The sequence below is a fragment of the Bufo bufo genome, chromosome 3 (assembly GCF_905171765.1).
Source record: "Bufo bufo chromosome 3, aBufBuf1.1, whole genome shotgun sequence".
Classification (NCBI taxonomy): Eukaryota; Metazoa; Chordata; class Amphibia; order Anura; family Bufonidae; genus Bufo; species Bufo bufo.
Genome location: NC_053391.1, coordinates 547,902,113 through 547,918,470, shown reverse-complemented (window position 1 = coordinate 547,918,470; position 16,358 = coordinate 547,902,113).

Here is a 16,358-nt window from a genome sequence, read left to right as displayed (position 1 = left end):
TTATTTACCGTATGTAAGTTTTACACAATAACAGCTTTTTTAAAACAAAAAAAATTATGTTTTAGTGTCTCCATATTCTGAGCAATAGTTTTTTTTTATTTTTTGGGCGATTGTCTCAGGTAGGGGCTTATTTTTTGCGGGATGAGGTGACGGTTAGATTAATACTATTTTGGTGGGCAAACGCCTTTTTGATCGCTTGCTGTTGTACTTTTTGTGATGTAAGGTGACCAAAAAATTGTTTATTTAGCACAGTTTTTATTTTTTACGGTATTCATCTGAGGGGTTAGGTCATGTGATATGTTTATAGAGCCGGTCGATACGGACGCAGCGATACCTAATATGTATGCTTTTTTTTCTTCCTATTTTTAACCAATTTTTTTTTTACTTTATTTGGGGAAAATGACAATTTTGTTAATTTTTACTTGAAACTTAAAATTTTTGGAGGGGAAAACTTTCTTTTTTCAACTTTTTTTTTGTCCCACTTTGGGACTTGAACTTTTGGTGGTCTAATCCTTTACAATGCATTCTAATACTTCTGTATTGGAATGCATTGGCTGTATGAGTAATACTGTGTGTATTACTCATACAGCTTCCGGCCTGTGAGATCCAGGGGGCTGCATCTCACAGGCTCGTCACCGGAAGGCAGCGCGATGCCTTCCTTAGACATCGCGCTGCCTTCCATGCCATCGGGTCCCCCCTACAGCCGCATGGGGACCCGATGGCACCGCCGCACAGCCGTCGCAACCGCAGGTAAAAGCCGCAAACCGCAGGTCTGAATTGCCCCCCGGCGTTGTGACAGGGAATGATTTCAGCGGCCATCCTGTTCCTTTTAACCCCCACCGCGCCGCATTGTCTGTTTAAAGTTAGGCCGTACCGTTACGCCCCGAGTCCTTAAGGACTCGGGAAACAGGGCGTACCGGTATGCCCTAAGTCCCTAAGGGGTTAAATTTATTTAGGTTTTACACAATACTCTCCTTTTTTAAACAAAAAAAACAAAAACATTTTAGTATCTCCATAGTCTGAGTCAGTTTTATTTAGTTTTTAGCCGATTGTCTTAGGCAGGGGCTAATTTTTTGCAGGATGAGAGGACGGTTTTATTGGCAGTATTTTGGGGTGCATATGACTTTTTGATCGCTTGCTATTACACTTTTCTTGATGTAAGGTGACCAAAAAATTGCTTTTTTAACACTGTTTTTATGTTATTTTTTTGACTGTGTTCATCTGAGGGGTTAGGTCATGTGTTATTTTATAAAGCAGATTCTTACGGACGCGGCAATACCTAATATGTCTACTTTTTTACATTTATTTAGGTTTTACACTATAATATCCTTTTTTAAATAAAAAAAAAACATTTTAGTATCTCCATAGTCTGTCAGTTTTTTTTTTTTACCTGATAGGTAAGGGGCTCATTTTTTGCGGGATGAGAGGACGGTTTTATTCGCACTATTTTGGAGTGCCCATGACTTTTTTATCTCTTGCGATTACACTTTTTGTGATGTAAGGTGACCAAAAAATTGTTTACACCATTTTTATTTAATTTTTTGGATTGTATTCATCTGAGGGCTTAGGTCATGTGGTATTTTTATAGTTCAGGTTCTTACGGACGCGGCGATACCTAATATGTATACTTTTTATATTTATTTTAGTTTTACAAAATAATATAATTTAAAAAAATTTATTTTTTTATTTTAGTGTCTCCTTAAAATTGGGGAAGGGGATTATAAATGTAGTACTCCATGGAAGTGTGGTACTCTCTGAAGCAACCGTCAATGCAGAGGCCCGGTTGATCGGGGCACGTGTCACACTGAGTGGTGGTGTCCTTCCGTATCCCCCTCCTGTGACACACTCTGCACTTTTTTTTGGGACCGTCCCTTCTTTCCAGTATGGGGGACCACACCTGGAAAGTGTTGGCCAGGGACGACCCGGGCGCCTTCAGTTCCCGAGGTACTCCGGCCTGCTCTTTCCCGGTCAGAAAAGATCAGGGCCTTGAGGACTGCCTCATAGAACTGCAGGAATTTCTCTGTGTTGCCAGCGCTCCGGGGCAGCACAAAAGAGTTGTACAAGGTAACCTGTACCAAGTAGACCGCAACTTTTTTGTACGATGCCCGGGTTTTGCGCATGGTGTTATATGGCTTGAGGACTTGTTCAGAGAGATCAACTCCTCCCATATACCGATTGTAGTCAACGATACAATCGAGCTTGAGAACCGTTGCCACGGTACCTCACACAGGGACAGGGGTGAGGCCGTTACCATGAATTGTGGACAGTACAAGGACATCCCTCTTGTCCTTATATCTGACCAGCAACAGGTTTCCACTGGTAAGGGCACGGGTCTCACCCCTGGGGATAGGTACCTGAAAGGAGTGGGTAGGGAGGACACGTTGATTTTTCTGCACGGTCCAATAAGCGGACGTGGATCTGGCGGCGAGGGACTGGAACAAGGGGATACTAGTATAAAAGTTATCCACGTACAGGTGGTAACCCTTATCTAGCAGTGGGTGCATAAGGTCCCACACAAGTTTCCCGCTAACACCCAGAGTGGGGGGACATTTTGGGGGTTCAATACGGGAATCTTGCCCCTCATACACATGAAACTTGTAAGTGTACCCTGAGGTACTCTCACAAAGTTTGTACAGCTTCACACCATACCTCGCCCGCTTAGAGGGAACATACTGGCGGAAAATGAGTCTCCCCTTGAAAGCAATGAGAGACTTATCAACAGCGACCTCCCTTGCAGGTACATAGGCCTCCAAAAATTTGGCCCTGAAGTGATCGATGACCGCCTGATTTTGTACAGGCGGTGGGATCACCTCGGGGGACGGGACTGGGGGGGGGGGGGGGACACGGACATGCTGCATTATCTGCATAATGCAGGCATTTCCAAATGGACTCAAAACGGGAAAGTGTCATGGCCATACAGTAGAGTGGGGTCTGGTAGAGGACGACCCCACTCCAGTACTGCCTGACACTGGGTTTTTTGACTAGGCCCATGTGCAGCATGAGGCCCCAAAACGTCCTCATCTCAGCTGCACTGATCGGAGTCTAGCCACCAGACCTAGTCAAAAAGGAGTCCGGGTGTACAGCGAACAAGTTTGTTTGCTCCACCATCAGATTCACAAAGTGGTCACTGAAAAAAAAACTAAGAAAGTCATATTCAGTGAAGCTCACTGAGGGAATCTGGATTCCTGGTTGGCCAACAAAGTCAGGAATCACAGGCTCAAAATCCTCTGGGGTACACCAGACAAGTTCACCGGTAGAGGGCTCAGGTGGACTTATCTGGTGGGCCGGAAAACTAGTGCGAGCCCCAGGGCGGCTCATACTAGTGTGGGCCACAGGGTCCCTGGCATGGGGGTCCCCTGGCTCCGCCACCTCGGGGACTCATCGTCATCACTAGATCGCGGATGACAGTCCTTAAGGACTCGGACATCAGGGCGTACCTGTATCTGCCAGTTAAATTCAGATAGCAGCAAATCTCCTTTGTTTCTAATATGATTTTATTTCCTGATTACTGATTTTTGTATTCTTTTTCTATTTTTGATCCCTGAACATGATTATGGGGGCGGCCATCTTACCTGAGCTGTTCTTAACAGCATTTACAAAGCATTAAAAGTTTTTATTTACGGCAGCCCTATGGGCCATAGACACAATGGTCAGGACTTCTATGGGAGAGTTTTCTAGGCATGCTCTGTGACCTGTGCAGAAGTCATTGTACAAGGAAAGAATAGATAAGATTTGACAATCGCCTATTGTGAGTGGTGGACCCTGTCTTATCTGTACACAGAAGTGATATCATTACAGACAGGATTAGAATGACAGATAAGCAGGTAACCGCAGTAAAGTGATCTGTGCAGACAAAGAAGTGACGCCAATTATTAGTGGCCAGTGCGAAAACTGTAGGAGTTTATGGTTATTGGTTATATTTAGATTTTGACATGGAAAATAAAAAATAACATCACCAAAAATTCTTTAAAAATATGTTAAAAATAAAAATGTGATTTAAACAATAGGTCATTTTCTTAAGACATTTCCTTTAAAGCAAAATCATGTACTTTTATGTCATTTGTGTTAGGGCTCATGCACACGAACGTATTTTATTTCCGTGTCCGTTCCGTTTTTCTTCCGAACCGTATGTGGAACCCAAAAAAAACGGAAGTTACTCCGTGTGCATTCCATTTCCGTACGTCCGTTCCCGCAAAACGTAGAACATGTCCTAATATTGTCTGCATTACGGACAAGGATAGTACTGTTCAATTAGGGGCCAGCTGTTCCGTAAAATAGGGAATGCACACGGACGTCATCCGTATTTTTTGCGGATCGCAAAATACATATGGTCGTGCGCATGAGCCCTTAAAGAGGACCTGTCACTACAAAATGCAATGCAATCGGAAAGCACCTTGTTACAGAGCAGGAGAAGCCGAGCAGATTTATTTCTTTATTGTATGCACTTACAGTACAGACCAAAAGTTTGGACACACCTTCTCATTCAAAGAGTTTTCTTTATTTTCATGACTATGAAAATTGTAGATTCACACTGAAGGCATCAAAACTATGAATTAACACATGTGGAATTATATACATAACAAACAAGTGTGAAACAACTGAAAATATGTCATATTCTAGGTTCTTCAAAGTAGCCACCTTTTGCTTTGATTACTGCTTTGCACACTCTTGGCATTCTCTTGATGAGCTTCAAGAGGTAGTCCCCTGAAATGGTTTTCACTTCACAGGTGTGCCCTGTCAGGTTTAATAAGTGGGATTTCTTGCCTTATAAATGGGGTTGGGACCATCAGTTGCGTTGAGGAGAAGTCAGGTGGATACACAGCTGATAGTCCTACTGAATAGACTGTTAGAATTTGTATTATGGCAAGAAAAAAGCAGCTAAGTAAAGAAAAACGAGTGGCCATCATTACTTTAAGAAATGAAGGTCAGTCAGTCAGCCGAAAAATTGGGAAAACTTTGAAAGTAAGGGCTATTTGACTATGAAGGAGAGTGATGGGGTGCTGCTCCAGATGACCTGGCCTCCACAGTCACCGGACCTGAACCCAATCGAGATGGTTTGGGGTGAGCTGGACCGCAGAGTGAAGGCAAAAGGGCCAACAAGTGCTAAGCATCTCTGGGAACTCCTTCAAGACTGTTGGAAGACCATTTCAGGTGACTACCTCTTGAAGCTCATCAAGAGAATGCCAAGAGTGTGCAAAGCAGTAATCAAAGCAAAAGGTGGCTACTTTGAAGAACCTAGAATATGACATATTTTCAGTTGTTTCACACTTGTTTGTTATGTATATAATTCCACATGTGTTAATTCATAGTTTTGATGCCTTCATAGTCATGAAAATAAAGAAAACTCTTTGAATGAGAAGGTGTGTCCAAACTTTTGGTCTGTACTGTATATAACGCTGACATATTCTGCAGCGCTTTACAGACATTATTATTCTGTCCCCAATGAGGCTCACAATCCAAGTTCCCTATCAGTATGTCTTTGGAGTGTGGCAGGAAACCGGAGTACCCGGAGAAAGCCCACGCAAACATGGGGAGAACATACAAACTCCATGCAGATGTTGTCCTATGTTGATATATATTTTTGTGGGAAAAGATTAAGTAAAACCTGTAATTTATATCTTTGCATTTTCCTCCTCGGTACAGGAGGGAGGTGTTATCAGTGATTGATGGCACTGTGTGTAAAAGTGTGTACATAGATAGCGGTCAGTCACTGATAACACCTCCTGCCTGTACCAATAGCTGCTCACAGGAGGTGAAAAGAAGCAAAGATATAAATGTATAAACTACAGGTTTTACTGAATATTTTCCCACAAAAATATCTTTTAATCTGCTCGGCTTCTCCTTCTCTATAACATGGGGCTCATGAGCTAAGCTCGATCCACACAGGGTCTGTGCTGGCTGTATAACATAGCTGACACACACTGGAAAGAATCAGACACGACTCAGATGACGATCATTTAACCTCTCAGTCGCTATTGACAGCAGCATCTGAGGGGTTAGACAGAGGTAGAGGGTCCCTCTCTCCTCGGATCAGAGCCCCTACAGCAAAATCCCCAGAATGGTCTGCCAGAGTTCTCTGGATCTGGCATAGCTGGACAGTGCCGCTTGCCTGCCCGACCCCATTGACTATAATGGGAACTAGGAGGGTCCGGCTGCTCCCTGGCATGCCGGTATGCGGTCGGTCAAAAATTGCTTGTAGGCAAGGTTTTTGTTCAGCCAAATCCTGGCAATTATGTTGGGGAGTGGCCAGATCCCATAATAGTCAAGGGGGTCTGGAGAGCAAGCGGCATTATGTCGGTTCCAGAGAACTCTGGCAGGCTGTCCTCTGCTGGAAAAGCCTGGCGGACTGCTGTACCTTATAACCTAGAGGAAAAAACTGCTAAATAGTGCGAGATACAAGTCATATAGCAGTCAGATATAGAGCTATCAGCAGCTGATTCTGAAAAGACTACTGAAAAAAATCTCTTAGGCCCCTTGCAGACGAGCGTGTGCGGATTAGGTCCGGATGCGTTGCAAATGCGTTCAGTGAAAAATGCGCGATTTCGTAGCAAATTCATTCAGTTTTGCCTGCAATGCCGTTCAGTTGTTCCGTTTTTATTGCACGGGTGCAATGCGTTTTGATGCGTTTTGCACGCACGTGATAAAAAACTGAAGGTGTACAAACAACATCTCTTTGCAACCATCCGTGAAAAACGCATCACATCCGCACTTGCTTGCGGATGCGATTTTCACGCAGCTCCATTCACTTCTATGGGGCCAGCGTTGCGTGAAAATAGCAGCATATAGAAAATGCTGCGGTTTTCACGCAACGCACAAGTGATGCGCAAAAACCAACGCTCATGTACACAGCCCCATTGAAATGAATGGGTCCGGATTCCGTGCGGGCACAATGCGTTTGCATCACACATTGCACCCGCAATATTCGCTCGTGTGAAAGGGACCTTAGGGCTCATGCACACGGCCATGGCCAACCCTAATTATCATACTACTATGACATCACTGTGAGCCTTAGACCTCATGCACACGGCCGTTGGGTGGCCGTATTGCGGCCCGCAAACGGCGGGTCGGCAATCCACGACCGCGTGCACCCCGCATCACTTGAATGGGTCCGCAATTCCAGAGATGCGGAACAGAGTCACGGAACACCGGAAGCACTACGGAGTGCTTCCGTGGTGTTTCTTTCCGTTGTTTCGCACCGCAAATATGTCATGTCATATTTTTTTGCAGTGCGGACAGACCACGGACCCATTCAAGTTGAATGGGTCCGGCCCGCTGCACGGATGTTGCCCGATTTCGCAGGCAAAGTCACACGGCCACACGACGGCCGTGTGCATGAAGCCTAATTGCTGCGCAGTGACACCTCTGTGAACATTAAAGGGGTTGTCTATACCCTTATTTTCACCCAGGCAGCCCCCCTGAGGCTAGCATCGGAGCATCTCATGCTCTGATGCGCTCCCTTGCCCTGCGCTAAATCGTGCAGGGCACGGGCTCTTTTGTTTATCATAACACACTGCCGGACGAAGGCCTCCGCCCGGCAGTGTGTTCGGTGACATCACTGGCTCTGATGGGCAGGCTTTAGCGCTGTCCTAGCTTTTTTACTGGCTAGGGCAGCGCTAAATCCCACCCATCAGTGCCGGTGACGTCACGGGGCTTCCTGGCAGCCCCATGGAGAACCCCTGTACGTCACCCGATCTCCAAAAAATGCCTTTGCCCTGCGCGATTTAGCGCAGGGCAAAGGAGAACATCGGAGCATGAACTGCCTGGGTGAAAATGGAGGTATGTCCGGGTTCAGCCCCTTTAAAGGCGAGATTTATCAAACAGCTTTCATTTTCCAAAGATGGAATCTGATTGGTTGCTATGGACAACTAAGCCAGTTCCACTTTACACCAGTTTGATAAATCCCCCACTATGACTGTGCCATAACTTCAGCATGTAGGTGATCCTTGTGCTTTAGGGAAAGCAACACAACCAGGGCTCGAGACCTGTGGGAACGGCGTTCCTACACTTTTTTCATAGCAGGAACGCCGTTCCCTTTCTGGGCCGCCTGTCTTTAATGCCGGGCAAAAGGACCAGGAAGCGGTGAAGGCTTTGTACCGCTTCCTGGTCCTCTGTAGGTAATGCTTGAAGTTAAAATATACCATCGGATTGGAGAAAACTCTGATCCGATGGTATATTCTAAATCCGAGGCGATGGGGACACTTGCATCATTGGTGGGCAGTGCGCCCTCCCCCCACTCTTCACAGTATTAAAATCATTGGTGGGCAGTGCGCCCCCCCCCATCATTGGTGGCAGCGGCAGTTCCGATCGGAGTGCCAGCAGTGTAATGCTGGGGCTCCGATCGGTTACCATGGCAGCCAGGACACTACTGAAGTCTTGTCTGCCATGGTCAGTTACTCTGCAGCAATATACTTACATGCGCTGTGGCCGCCCGTTGCTCCTTCTTCTTGTAACTCACAGGTCTGTGTGGCGCATTGCTATAAGCATAAGCGCATGTAAGTATGCTGCTGACTAACTGACCATGGCAGCCAGACAGGGCTTTAGTAGCATCCTGGCTGCCATGGTAACCGATCAGAGCCCCAGCATTACACTGCTGGGACTCCGATCGGAACTGCCGCTGCCACCAATGATGATGGGGGGGGGGAGGACACACTGCCCACCAATGATTTTAATACTCGGGAGGGGGGGTTGCACTGCGCACCAATGATTTTAATACCGGGAAGGGTGCACTGCCCACCAATGATTTCCAGGGAGGGGGCGCGCTGCCCACCAATGATTTTAATACCGGGGAGGGGGCACTGGGGGCTGATGGAGAGGGTACTGGGGGCTGGTGAGAGGCACTGGGGGGTGATGGAGAGGCACTGTCTGGGGGCTGATGGAGAGGCACTGTCTGGGGGCTGATGGAGAGGCACTGGGGGCCGCTGGTGAGAGGCACTAGGAGCTGATGGAGAGGCACTGGGGTGTGGTGAGAGGCACTGAGGGCCGATGGAGAGGCACTGGGGGCTGGTGAGAGGCACTGGGTGCTGATAGAGAGGCTACTGGGGGCTGATAGAGAGGCTACTGGGGGCCAGGGCCGATCCTACACGGGGTGCAGTGGGTGCCCCGCACCCCAGCGCTGCGGCCCTGGTGACAAGTGGGGGCGGCCGCGGCCGGCGGCAGGGCAGAGCAGGAGATGAGCGCCTCCATTGCGGAAGCGCTCATCTCCATAGTCATCTGTATTGCCGTCCTCAGGACGGCAATACAGATGCCTGTCTGTGCTGCGGCAGAGGAGGGAGAGGTGTGTCCCCTCCTGTTCCTCTGATAGGCTGCCAGCACTAAGCCGGCAGCCTATCAGAGGCCGGTGATGGCACGATGACGTCATCGCATCGCCTGAGCCGTATAGCGAGGGACACAGACGGAAGAGGTGGCCTGCATCGCATCGCATTGCTGGAGGTAAGTATAAGTGTATTATTTTTTTTATTTTTTTTATATAGGTACAATACTGGGCTGGCACATGATAAGGGGGGCTACTGGGCTGGCACATAAGGGGGGCTACTGGGCTGGCACATAAGGGGGGGCTACTGGGCTGGCACATAAGGGGGGACTACTGGGCTGGCACATGATAAGGGGGGACTACTGGGCTGGCACATGATAAGGGGGGACTACTGGGCTGGCACATGATAAGGGGGGCTACTGGCACATGATATGGGGGGCTACTGGCACATGATATGGGGGCACTCTGGCTACTGGCACATGATATGGGGGCACTCTGGCTACTGGCACATGATAATGGGGGGGATCTGGCTACTGGCACATGATATGGGGGGGGGCTCTAGCTACTGGCACATGATAAGGGGGGGGGGGCTCTGGCTACTGGCACATGATATGGGGGGCTACTGGCACATGATAAGGGGGTCTACTGGCACATGATAAGGGGGGCTACTGGCACATAGGGGGGCTACTGGCACATGATATGGGGGGCTCTGGCTACTGGCACATGATATGGGGGGGCTCTGGCTACTGGCACATGATGGTGGGGGGGCTCTTATTTCTGGCACATGATTGGGGGCACTCTGGCTACTGGCACATGATATGGGGGGCTCTGGCTACTGACACATGATATGGGGGGGCTCTGGCTACTGACATGATATGGGGGGGCTCTGGCTACTGGCACATGATGGTGGGGGGGGCTCTGGCTACTGGCACATGATATGGGGGGCTACTGGCACATGATAAGGGGGGCTACTGGCACATGATAAGGGGGCTACTGGCACATGATAAGGGGGGCTACTGGCACATGATAAGGAGGGCTACTGGCACATAGGGGGGCTACTGGCACATAAGGGGGGCTACTGGCACATGATATGGGGGGGCTCTGGCTACTGGCATATGATATGGGGGGCTCTGGCTACTGGCACATGATGGTGGGGGGGCTCTTATTTCTGGCACATGATTGGGGGCACTCTGGCTACTGGCACATGATATGGGGGGCTCTGGCTACTGACACATGATATGGGGGGGCTCTGGCTACTGACATGATATGGGGGGGCTCTGGCTACTGGCACATGATGGTGGGGGGGCTCTTATTACTGGCACATGATTGGGGGCATCTATGGGGGCACATCTTACTGCAGATTATTGGGGGGCACTATAGGGGCATCTACTGAGGCTAAAAAAGAAGATATTTTATATGGGGGCTCTGTATAGGGGCATTTTATACTGGGACACATTATGGTGGGTACTATGGGGAAGGGGGGGCACTATGGGGGCACTGAGAAGGGGTATTTTATATTGGCACATTATGGGAACATTAGCTCAACTGGGGGCATTACAAATGTTTTGCATATTATAAGGAGAATTATTACTACTGGGGGGGCATTATGGTGGGCTTTATTACTCCCCCATGGTATGACCCCCTAGTAGCAGCACCAGCCTCTCCCTGCTCTGCTATCCCTCTGCCCTTTCTCCAAATCCTTATTATGAAATCTTTCTCATTAGGTTAAAGCACAACATCAGCTCCGCCGAGCCCCCGGCCAAAGTGTTGAAGTGGCGTCCGAGATCCCCAAGGGCCAAGTCAAGTAACTGTAAGTTTTTATGGGGGTTCTACAAAAGAGCTATCGTGGGGCAAAGTTCATATTCGTGTTTACACACGTGTTTTAACCACCTCCGGACCGCCTAACGCAGGATCGCGTTCCGGAGGTGGCAGCGCTGCGCACAGTCACGCATATACGCGTCATCTCGCGAGACGCGAGACTTCCTGTGAACGCGCGCACACAGGCGCGCGCGCTCACAGGAACGGAAGGTAAGAGAGTTGATCTCCAGCCTGCCAGCGGCGATCGTTCGCTGGCAGGCTGGAGATGTGTTTTTTTTAACCCCTAACAGGTATATTAGACGCTGTTTTGATAACAGCGTCTAATATACCTGCTACCTGGTCCTCTGGTGGTCCCCTTTGTTTGGATCGACCACCAGAGGACACAGGTAGCTCAGTAAAGTAGCACCAAGCACCACTACACTACACCCCCCCCCCCCCGTCACTTATTAACCCCTTATTAGCCCCTGATCACCCCTAATCACCCCATATAAACTCCCTGATCACCCCCCTGTCATTGATTACCCCCCTGTCATTGATCAACCCCCTGTAAAGCTCCATTCAGACGTCCGCATGATTTTTACGGATCCACTGATAGATGGATCGGATCCGCAAAACGCATCCGGACGTCTGAATGAAGCCTTACAGGGGCGTGATCAATGACTGTGGTGATCACCCCATATAGACTCCCTGATCACCCCCCTGTCATTGATTACCCCCCTGTCATTGATTACCCCCCTGTAAAGCTCCATTCAGATGTCCGCATGATTTTTACGGATGCACTGATACATGGATCGGATCCGCAAAACGCATCCGGTCGTCTGAATGAAGCCTTACAGGGGCATGATCAATGACTGTGGTGATCACCCCCCTGTCATTGATTACCCCCCTGTAAAGCTCCATTCAGATGTCCGCATGATTTTTACGGATGCACTGATAGATGGATCGGATCCGCAAAACGCATCCGGACGTCTGAATGAAGCCTTACAGGGGCATGATCAATGACTGTGGTGATCACCCCATATAGACTCCCTGATCACCCCCCTGTCATTGATTACCCCCCTGTCATTGATTACCCCCCTGTAAAGCTCCATTCAGATGTCCGCATGATTTTTACGGATGCACTGATAGATGGATCGGATCCGCAAAACGCATCCGGACGTCTGAATGAAGCCTTACAGGGGCATGATCAATGACTGTGGTGATCACCCCATATAGACTCCCTGATCACCCCCCTGTAAAGCTCCATTCAGATGTCCGCATGATTTTTACGGATGCACTGATACATGGATCGGATCCGCAAAACGCATCCGGTCGTCTGAATGAAGCCTTACAGGGGCATGATCAATGACTGTGGTGATCACCCCCCTGTCATTGATCACCCCCCTGTAAAGCTCCATTCAGATGTCCGCATGATTTTTACGGATGCACTGATAGATGGATCGGATCCGCAAAACGCATCCGGACGTCTGAATGAAGCCTTACAGGGGCATGATCAATGACTGTGGTGATCACCCCATATAGACTCCCTGATCACCCCCCTGTCATTGATTACCCCCCTGTCATTGATTACCCCCCTGTAAAGCTCCATTCAGATGTCCGCATGATTTTTACGGATGCACTGATAGATGGATCGGATCCGCAAAACGCATCCGGACGTCTGAATGAAGCCTTACAGGGGCGTGATCAATGACTGTGGTGATCACCCCATATAGACTCCCTGATTACCCCCCTGTCATTGATTACCCCCCTGTAAAGCTCCATTCAGATGTCCGCATGATTTTTACGGATGCACTGATAGATGGATCGGATCCGCAAAACGCATCCGGACGTCTGAATGAAGCCTTACACGGGCGTGATCAATGACTGTGGTTATCACCCCATATAGACTCCCTGATCACCCCCCTGTCATTGATCACCCCCCCTGTCATTGATCACCCCTCTGTAAGGCTCCATTCAGATATTTTTTTGGCCCAAGTTAGCGGAATTTTTTTTTTTTTTTCTTACAAAGTCTCATATTCCACTAACTTGTGTCAAAAAATAAAATCTCACATGAACTCACCATACCCCTCACGGAATCCAAATGCGTAAAATTTTTTAGACATTTATATTCCAGACTTCTTCTCACGCTTTAGGGCCCCTAGAATGCCAGGGCAGTATAAATACCCCACATGTGACCCCATTTCGGAAAGAAGACACCCCCAGGTATTCCGTGAGGGGCATATTGAGTCCATGAAAGATTGAAATTTTTGTCCCAAGTTAGCGGAACGGGAGACTTTGTGAGAAAAAAATTAAAAATATCAATTTCCGCTAACTTGTGCCAAAAAAAAAAAAATTCTATGAACTCGCCATGCCCCTCATTGAATACCTTGGGGTGTCTTCTTTCCAAAATGGGGTCACATGTGGGGTATTTATACTGCCCTGGCATTCTAGGGGCCCCAAAGCGTGAGAAGAAGTCTGGTATCCAAATGTCTAAAAATGCCCTCCTAAAAGGAATTTGGGCACCTTTGCGCATCTAGGCTGCAAAAAAGTGTCACACATCTGGTATCGCCGTACTCAGGAGAGGTTGGGGAATGTGTTTTGGGGTGTCATTTTACATATACCCATGCTGGGTGAGAGAAATATCTTGGTCAAATGCCAACTTTGTATAAAAAAATGGGAAAAGTTGTCTTTTGCCAAGATATTTCTCTCACCCAGCATGGGTATATGTAAAATGACACCCCAAAACACATTCCCCAACTTCTCCTGAATACGGCGATACCACATGTGTGACACTTTTTTGCAGCCTAGGTGGGCAAAGGGGCCCATATTCCAAAGAGCACCTTTAGGATTTCACAGGTCATTTACCTACTTACCACACATTAGGGCCCCTGGAAAATGCCAGGGCAGTATAACTACCCCACAAGTGACCCCATTTTGGAAAGAAGACACCCCAAGGTATTCCGTGAGGGGCATGGCGAGTTCCTAGAATTTTTTATTTTTTGTCACAAGTTAGTGGAAAATGCTTATTTTTTTTTTTTTTTTCATACAAAGTCTTATATTCCACTAACTTGTGACAAAAAATAAAAACTTCCATGAACTCACTATGCCCATCAGCGAATACCTTGGGGTCTCTTCTTTCCAAAATGGGGTCACTTGTGGGGTAGTTATACTGCCCTGGCATTCTAGGGGCCCAAATGTGTGGTAAGGAGTTTGAAATCAAATTCTGTAAAAAATGACCTGTGAAATCCGAAAGGTGCTCTTTTGAATATGGGCCCCTTTGCCCACCTCGGCTGCAAAAAAGTGTCACACATCTGGTATCTCCGTAATCGGGAGAAGTTGGGGAATGTGTTTTGGGGTGTCATTTTACATATACCCATGCTGGGTGAGAGAAATATCTTGGCAAAAGACAACTTTTCCCATTTTTTTTATACAAAGTTGGCATTTGACCAAGATATTTATCTCACCCAGCATGGGTATATGTAAAAAGACACCCCAAAACACATTCCTCAACTTCTCCTGAATACAGAGATACCAGATGTGTGACACTTTTTTGCAGCCTAGGTGGGCAAAGGGGCCCACATTCCAAAGAGCACCTTTCGGATTTCACAGGTCATTTACCTACTTACCACACATTTGGGCCCCTAGAATGCCAGGGCAGTATAACTACCCCACAAGTGACCCCATTTTGGAAAGAAGAGACCCCAAGGTATTCGCTGATGGGCATAGTGAGTTCATGGAAGTTTTTATTTTTTGTCACAAGTTTGTGGAATATGAGACTTTGTTTGAAAAAAAAAAAAAAAAAATCATCATTTTCCACTAACTTGTGACAAAAAATAAAAAATTCTAGGAACTCGCCATGCCCCTCACGGAATACCTTGGGGTGTCTTCTTTCCAAAATGGGGTCACTTGTGGGGTAGTTATACTGCCCTGGTATTCTAGGGGCCCAAATGTGTGGTAAGGAGTTTGAAATCAAATTCAGGAAAAAATGAGGAGTGAAATCCGAAAGGTGCTCTTTGGAATATGGGCCCCTTTGCCCACCTAGGCTGCAAAAAAGTGTCACACATCTGGTATCCCCGTACTCAGGAGAAGTTGAGGAATGTGTTTTGGGGTGTCTTTTTACATATACCCATGCTGGGTGAGATAAATATCTTGGTCAAATGACAACTTTGTATAAAAAAATGGGAAAAGTTGTCTTTTGCCAAGATATTTCTCTCACCCAGCATGGGTATATATAAAATGACACCCCAAAACACATTCCCCACCTTCTCCTGAGTACGGAGATACCAGATGTGTGACACTTTTTTGCAGCCTAGGTGGGCAAAGGGGCCCATATTCCAAAGAGCACCTTTCGGATTTCACAGGTCATTTTTTACAGAATTTGATTTCAAACTCCTTACCACACATTTGGGCCCCTAGAATGCCAGGGCAGTATAACTACCCCACAAGTGACCCCATTTTGGAAAGAAGAGACCCCAAGGTATTCGCTGATGGGCATAGTGAGTTCATAGAACTTTTTATTTTTTGTCACAAGTTAGTGGAATATGAGACTTTGTAAGAAAAAAAAAAAAAAGAAAAAAAATCATCATTTTCCGCTAACTTGTGACAAAAAATAAAAAGTTCTATGAACTCACTATGCCCATCAGCGAATACCTTAGGGTGTGTACTTTCAGAAATGGGGTCATTTGTGGGGTGTTTGTACTGTCTGGGCATTGTAGAACCTCAGGAAACATGACAGGTGCTCAGAAAGTCAGAGCTGCTTCAAAAAGCGGAAATTCACATTTTTGTACCATAGTTTGTAAACGCTATAACTTTTACCTAAACCATTTTTTTTTTACCCAAACATTTTTTTTTTATCAAAGACATGTAGAACTATAAATTTAGAGCAAAATTTCTATATGGATGTCGTTTTTTTTGCAAAATTTTACAACTGAAAGTGAAAAATGTCATTTTTTTGCAAAAAAATCGTTAAATTTCGATTAATAACAAAAAAAGTAAAAATGTCAGCAGCAATGAAATACCACCAAATGAAAGCTCTATTAGTGAGAAGAAAAGGAGGTAAAATTCATTTGGGTGGTAAGTTGCATGACCGAGCAATAAACGGTGAAAGTAGTGTAGGTCAGAAGTGTAAAAAGTGGCCTGGTCTTTCAGGGTGTTTAAGCACTGGGGGCTGAGGTGGTTAAAATGAATGCTTTCTCCTATTATAAACAAGTAAATAATGACGCAATGCTGTGGGGCTGGTGTGCAACTTTTTCCAGGGCTGGTTTTTATCCCCAGTCCGGCCCTGGCCGAGCGAGCCGCCGGGACTTTTTTT